Source organism: Babylonia areolata, chromosome 2 (genome assembly GCF_041734735.1).
Source record: "Babylonia areolata isolate BAREFJ2019XMU chromosome 2, ASM4173473v1, whole genome shotgun sequence".
Taxonomy (NCBI): domain Eukaryota; kingdom Metazoa; phylum Mollusca; class Gastropoda; order Neogastropoda; family Buccinidae; genus Babylonia; species Babylonia areolata.
The window spans coordinates 60,406,316-60,413,815 of NC_134877.1; the positions used below are offsets into that span (position 1 = coordinate 60,406,316).

Consider the following 7,500-nt stretch of genomic DNA (forward strand, 5'->3'; position numbering starts at 1 on the left):
CATCAATCTTAAATTTGTTATTAAAAAACAAAGGTTCCATCAGAATATCTTGCTTAACATGTATATGAGTTTTGTCATAAAATTCTGTGTAGCTACGAAACACATCTTTCCAAAGGGATTTATTATACATCTTCCAACTGTAAGAACTATTGGGCCATATTCTTGTAACATTTCAACTTCTGGACATTCTTTTGATAATATAGTTTTCCATTTTGGACGATATGACATATTGTAGCATTTTTTCAACCATGTGAGTTTTGAAGATTTCATGAAAGATAGAATATGTGGAATATTTATACCCCCGTTTTGTACACTGTGCACTGCCACTGCTCTTTTAACTTTGTCCTTTTTATCCCACACAAAATTAAAACACATTTTTTGCAATTCTTGAATACTGTTATCTGGTGGATTTGGAAGCATAATCCATAAGTAAACTAATTTTGACAAGATAATCGACTTAAGAACAGCTACTCTTTCTAGAGGTGTAATTGGTCTTTTTATCCACACGTTGAACAGTTTTTTTGTTTCATTGAACAGTTATATTTAAATCTATTGTATTTCTTAAATCGTTAGTACACCAGAGCCCAAGGATTTTAAACTGTGGTGGATTCTAATTCATTTTCAAATTTGATAAAATAAACTGTATCACAATTACGCTTATTTCCCATTCATACATTGCATGTTTTTTCGTGATTTAATTTGAGTCCTGAAACTGTTTCAAAATCTTCTAGTTCTTTGAACAGTTCTCCATATGATTTTTTGGCACCCTCTAAAAAATAAGACGTGTCATCAGCAAACTGGCAATTCTTAAATTCTGCCTCTGATATCTTAATACCTTTATGTTTGTATTTTGACGAATTTTGCAAGCTATTATCGCTGCGCACAAAATAAACAAATAGGGTGAGAGTGGGTCTCCCTGTCTACAGCCTCGTTCAATCTGTATACTTGTAGATACTTTACCATTAACAACTATTGAGGATTTCATATTGGTGTAGAACGCTTCTACCCATCTACGAATATCCTCACCAAAACCCAAATGTTTTAAAACTTTATGCATATATTTCCAACTAACTGAATCAAAAGCCTTTTCAAAGTCTATTGAAACTAATAGTCCTGGTTGATTTTTTTCCTTCAAGTAATAGATTATATCATAAATAAGCCTTAGATTATCTCCTATATATCTGCCGTATACAAAACCCGTTTGATCTTCATTAATAAGTTTATCCAGGACTGTTTTCATTCTATTTGCGATGCAGGTAGAGCCAATTTTATAAGTTACGTTTGACAGTGATATTGGACGCCAGTTTTCAAGATATTCTCTGGGTTTATCTCCTTTTGGTAGGCAAATTATGATACCTTCTCTCACATCAAAGAAAAAAAAATCGAAACACCAAGACACCCCACTTCCCCTTTAAGTTTGAATCTTGGCATCATTGACATCAAATAGTTTGCCAAGTAATGCAACGGAGAAAGCACATATTTTAGTATTGCTATGACTGTACTTGCTACGTGTTATTAAGATGCGCGCGTTCCTGAAGGATTGGATGCAAACATTTCTGTGTGTGCTCTGTGTGTGTGTGTGTGTGTGTGTGTGTGTGTGTGTGTGTTAATGATGATGTTTACACTCGCGCGCGCGCGAGTGGGGAAGTATGTATGAGTGGGTGTGCATGAGTGCGTGCGTTCGTGCGTGCGTGTGTGCGTGTGTGTGTGTGTGTTGCAGAAAAGAACAAGAAAAGAACAAGAAAAGAACAAAAACAAAACAGAAAAAAAGAAAAAAGATTGATCTGTTCACAAGCCCATTTAGCCGTGAAAAGAAAACCAAACAAACAAACAAAAAACCACGTTTTCCCTCTTTACCCCGTGCTGCCCATGGCAGGCGCGGGTGTACATTTTCATACATTTCTATCTGTTGACATGTCCTCAAATCTGAACACTCATAATGATAATGAAAATGAAAATAACTGCAACGCAGACACAGCTTCACCCACCAGACAAAAACATTCCTAACTACTGGCACGCTAGACAGTAAAGATGCCAGCCGGCCAATCACACATCTCAGACGAGGAGTGAAGCAACAATCTTTCCACTCAGAAAACAAGTGAGTCAAAACAACACCCAATGTCAACAATGCAAACTGGAAAGAAATCAAAATGTTTGTTGATTTAAAGATGTCACTTTGCAATAATATTTACACACAAACAAAAAAGAAAAATAAACCCAACAACAACAACAACAACAACAAAACCACCACCACCATATTACTTTTATCACGCATTTCAAAAACAGCAAATGAAACCACTTCCTGTAGGGAGGAGCGGCCCGAAAGAAAAATCGAAACTCTGTGTGTGTGTGTGTGTGTGTGTGTGTGTGTGTGTGTGTGTGTGTGTTTTGAACTAGAGATAAATCGTGATAATTCCTTCTCACATTTCAAAGAAAGCTCAAGTTTTAGCTCTGTTATCTAAGATTCCATATGTGCCCGGCACAAAAAAAGAAAATGGGGTTTTCTTGATATTTCGACAAATTCACTCTCCGATCTGTTACCCTCGAATGTTTGTCAGACATTGTGAGACTGTTTACAGTAAATAAATCAGAAAATAAAGAGGTATTGATAACAGGATTGAGGGGTTTCAGTGAACAACACCCATCCCACTTTGAACAGTGCATACACAGTTGTGACAATGTCACAGCGTCACGATACAATATCACTATAGCTGTAACATCGCAGGCATTGAAGCGTTTCACTTATTTTCATTGTTTTATACATCAACCACAAATACGCATCAAAAACATTTCAAAGTCACCGACATTACTACACGGGCTCTGTGTAGGTCTCCAATATCAACCTCCGTTATCTGTTTTGACCATGAAGAAAACAGTTGAATCAGCATTCAACACAAGGGTTAGGTTGTTTGGATGAGCAATATTATTCCTGTGTGCGTGTGTGTGTGAGAGTGTGCGCTCTTGTGTATATGTGTGCGTGCGTGTGCATGTATGTATGTGTGTAAGATGATTGTATGTGCGTATGCGTGTAAACCAGGATATTTGTGGAAATGTCAGGGAGTGCATGTTTCTGGCAAAATGTGAACACATGTAGATAAAATCCCGACACACCCATCCTTCCCATCTCATTTTTAACTCTTTCCTCTCCCAGTGTAAACAACATCATTAACAACCTCAAAAATGCGTCGTTGTTTGGTTCCAGACAAAGTTTTCAAAACCACAAAACGCAAATCACGAAAGAAAGAGAAAAATTGTATTAAATTCATTACGCTATGATTAAAGAAAATGGGAATTGTAGAAAGGTTAAGGGGATACGAGAGGGTATATCACTGAATGTTGATTGGGCATTGAGCACGAGGGGGCTTACGTGGACATCCTGACGCATTGGATCAGAAGATCAAAATCTCTAGAGGATTTTCTTCCCCCTTTTTTGATAAAGAAAAAGAAAAGAAAAAGAAAAAAAGAGAGAGAAAAAGAGATGACTGAAAGGCATCAAAAAGTGAAAAGACAATCACAGCAACCAATTCTAATTTGATTTCTTATCCAATTTGTTTTTAATGAGCACCTCCTATCATCTCTTTTTTGAAAGTGTCTTCCAAATTCATGTTGATGTCAACTTTAAATGTTTTGCCATTTTTTTTTTAATTTCACTAATATTTTTCCATTCGATGGCCATGCAAAAAGAGTTGCAGAGTGTTTTTGTGCGTTCATTAATAGGTTATAATTCAGTTTGGTTAAGTCCTCACCAATCGATATCCCACTCTGTTTCAACTTTCTCCGGTTCTCTAGCACACAGAGTAGAACCTCACCAAGATGGGGCGTTGTTTGCCAGTTCCAGGACGACCTGAGCGGTGAGCCATTTCTATGTCCTCTGCATCCACCGGAACACCCACCTTGGTGAAGATCTCTGTCCATTTTTTTTTTTTTTTTTTTTTTTTTTAACAGTCTTCAACACTTTCGCCTTTTCCCCGAGTTTCTTCCTTGACACCAAAAACACACATGTTCCACATACAACCGTGTTGTTCCAGGTCATTCTGTGCCCACCTATAGTTCTTTATCTCAGTCTTTTGCTGTTCCAGTTGACCACGTAGGCTGAAAGGTTTCATCTTTTAATTTTTTACGTCTGTGTTTAATTAGTCCTTATCTGTCTGAAGTTCGAAGATAACACTTTTTCACCAGTCTATCTGTTCAGTTAGATTTGCTGCCAGTGTGTCCATATCGTCACGTATTTGTTTTACGTCTTTCTGAGTATCCATCAACATTTCTAGCTTTTTGTTGATTTCTTCTAATTCAACATGAAGAGCCATGTCTTTATCTTCTTGTACACTATTGTCACTCACTTGTGTTTCTTCTTGCTTTGCCTTGTCTCTCTCGTCTCCGGCCTCTCACTCAGTGAAGAAGAACTTTCCTGTGTCTTCTTGCTGCCAGTCTTTCCGAAATATTTTGACACAGAGGCGCTCATTGCGCTGACTGCTACCGCTGCATATTTTCAAGAGGAAAGAAAAATAATTTAAAAAAAAAAAAGAAAGATAAGAAAGAAAGAACGGAAAGCTCTAGTCACATAAGGCGCAGCACTTTTTCTCGAGAAAACTGCAACAAGTTCAATTCAGAACATCTCTGCAGTGAGCAAAGTTGGTGGACGGGAGAGCTGGTCGGAAAACGTCCGCTCCGTCCGACGAACGAAGTCAGTTCAAAAAAAACAAAAAACAAAAACTATTTCTTTATTACATGAAAGAAAGAAGAGGAGAAAAAAAAGGAATATGTAAATGTGGACATTTTTCTTCCAAACTAAACACACACAAAAAAATAAAATAAAATAATTTTATGTTTCCAGAGCAGAGATAAAGTACGCACCAAACCGAATCGATGTTAACGTTGTCAGTAGTTATTGGGTTTGTTTGTTTGGTTTTTGTTGTGTTTTTGTTTTTGGTGTGTGTGTGTGTGTGTGTGTGTGTGTGTGTGTGTGTGTGTGTGTGTGTGTGTGTGTGTTTCATACTGAGAATTTTCGTGGATAGTTCTCTTATTGTTGAGAATACATGAATACAAAACGGGAGATAAATACAAAGGTGAAGTGTGGTGCTGAAGACAGGCAGACGGACAGACAGACAGACAAACAATGATATAGACTGATTGATGCAGACAAAAGAACGCGAGAATGTGTGTGTGTGTGTGTGTTGTGTGTGTGTGTGTGTGTGTGTGTGTGTGTGTGTGTGTGTGTGGTGGGGGAGTATGTGTGAAAAGGAGAGATACAAGAACAACTGGTTGGACAATTGAGTTAGTGGGCAGATGCTTTGGTAACACAGACGGTCGATGATGAATGGATGAAAACTCTTGTCTCTGTGTCTGTGCCTTTGTCAGTGTTTCTCTGTCTCTGTCTCTCTCTCTCTCTCTCTCTTTGTGGCTCTGTGTCTGTGTGTGTCTGTCACTGTCACTGTATTTGTGTGTGTGTGTGTGTGTGTGGTGTGTGTGTGTGCGTGGTGTGTGTGTGTGTGTGTGTGTGTGTGTGTGTGCGGAGACAGAGAGGGAAAGCGAGCAGAATTAAGACAGAAAAGGGACCACAGAGAGAGAGATGAGAGCCTGATCTAAAACGAAGGGTGTATGATAATAATAATAATGATAATGATAATGATAATAACAGCAACAACATTAACAATGACAACATTAACGATAATTCGTTATCAGCATTGGCAGGCTTAGGGCTGGCTTGCTGGCTGGGCTGGCTGGTTGGCTGGCTGGCTTGAGGAAAGCCAGCTTTTTACTGATAATATTAACTGCTATCTGTCTGCCGGTAGCAGCGGTGTTGTCGTCCTCCACTACAGCGGTCGACGGCGGTGCTTGACCCCTCCCGCCGTTTCAGCTCACTGACCACCGCATGGGATAATGCTGACCCGTGGAGCGGTGGTCTGCCTCGCGGCAAATACAGCCGATCGACTGGGAAGCCAGTGTTCCGTGGGTTCGATTCCAGTCACGCATCGGACTGGGATTTTGACCCCGTCCTCCAACCTACCACTACCTCCCTCCCCCCCCCCACACACACCCCTCGCCCACGCTACAGTCCTGCCCCCTCCCTCCTCCACCAGTGAACGTCTTGGTGCCAGTCTTTCGGATGTGATGAGATAAATCGAGGTGCTCTTACACAGACAGATTTATATGGTGTCCAAGTGGAGTGATGTCCTAGAGGTAACGCGTCCGCATAGGAAGCGAGAGAATCTGAACGCGCTGGTTCGAATCACGGCTCAGCCGCTGATATTTTCTCCCCCTCCACTAGATCTTGAGTGTTGGTCTGGACGCTAGTCATCCGGATGAGACGATAATCCGAGGTCCCGTATGCAGCATTCACTTAACGCACGTAAAAGAACCCACGGCAACAAAAGGGTTGTTCCTGGCGATAGAAAAAAAAAATGGGTGGCGCTCTCAGTGTAGCGACGCGCTCTCCCTGGGGAGAGCAGCCCGAATTTCACACAGAGAAATCTGTTGTGAAGAAAAAAAGAAAAAACACAAAATAAATACAAATACATACATTCAGTCAGTGCTCGTAAAAGAACCCACGGCTGAAAATGTAGGGTTGTCCTTGGCAAAAAAAAAAAAAAAAAAAACCGTCGAAAAATCCTCTTTGATTCATTAAATAAACACACACAAAAGAAAGAGAAAGAAGTGTGGGTGGCGTTGTCCTGTGGCGATACACCCTTCCAGCGAAGATTTTCTCTTCGAGAAGTGTATCGTCACGAAAACCAATACAATACAAGACAATACAATACAATACAATACAATACAATACAATACAATACAATACAATACAATACAATACAATACAATACAATACAATAATTTGTTTATTACGAGATCCGTTGCACATTTACGCGGACTTCAAAAGCTAAGGGTGCAGACCCTCTGGCGATCCTAGGGTGGTGCCTGACTGTCAGAAGGGGAGTGAAGAACCTAAGGGGACGGAATCCTGGCTGTTCTGGAAGTTCTGAGGATGTGGGTGGATGCTGGGGAAGGACGGGAAGGGGGGCGGGGGTGGGGGGGTGGGGGTGGTGGGGGGGGGGGGCGTCTGTGGATAGGAATCGCTTATAGCTGAAGGTAGGGGACATGGGTTTTTCTTTGTGTGTGTATGTGTGTGTGTGTGTGTGTGTGTGTGAGTGATTTCGGGTGTACGAGGGATGTTCAGCGGTTTGATCAGTGTTGAAGTCTCGGGTTTATAATGACAATATAATTATGTATTTATTTAGTGCTGAATCTTGTTCGGCGAGGAGCAATCATTATCCGTGTCACAAAGTCACAGTCTCGGAAAAAAGAAAAAAAAAAGGAAAAAAAGAAAGAAAGAAAAGAAACATTCAGAGAAAAGAAAAGAGTAGATCTGTAAGCTGTCGTCATTTTGATCTCCAAACGAAATGCTTGTCTTTTTTTTTCCCCTTTTGTTTTTTAAGGTTCACACAGGGTTTGTGTTGAATAATTCACATTGAAGCTTTTTGCTGGAGATGTTAACACATTTATAAT

The 7,500-nt window shown here is 40.1% G+C and overlaps 1 protein-coding gene and 1 pseudogene across 3 annotated transcripts in view; both read left to right on the plus strand.

The window, feature by feature from the left end:
• The window catches only part of LOC143275722 (Kv channel-interacting protein 4-like), a 461,443-nt gene that overhangs the window by 97,418 nt on the left and 356,525 nt on the right, over positions 1 to 7,500 (plus strand). The window lies entirely within an intron of this gene.
• LOC143295857 (uncharacterized) overlaps positions 1 to 7,500 on the plus strand; it is a 14,217-nt pseudogene that overhangs the window by 2,938 nt on the left and 3,779 nt on the right.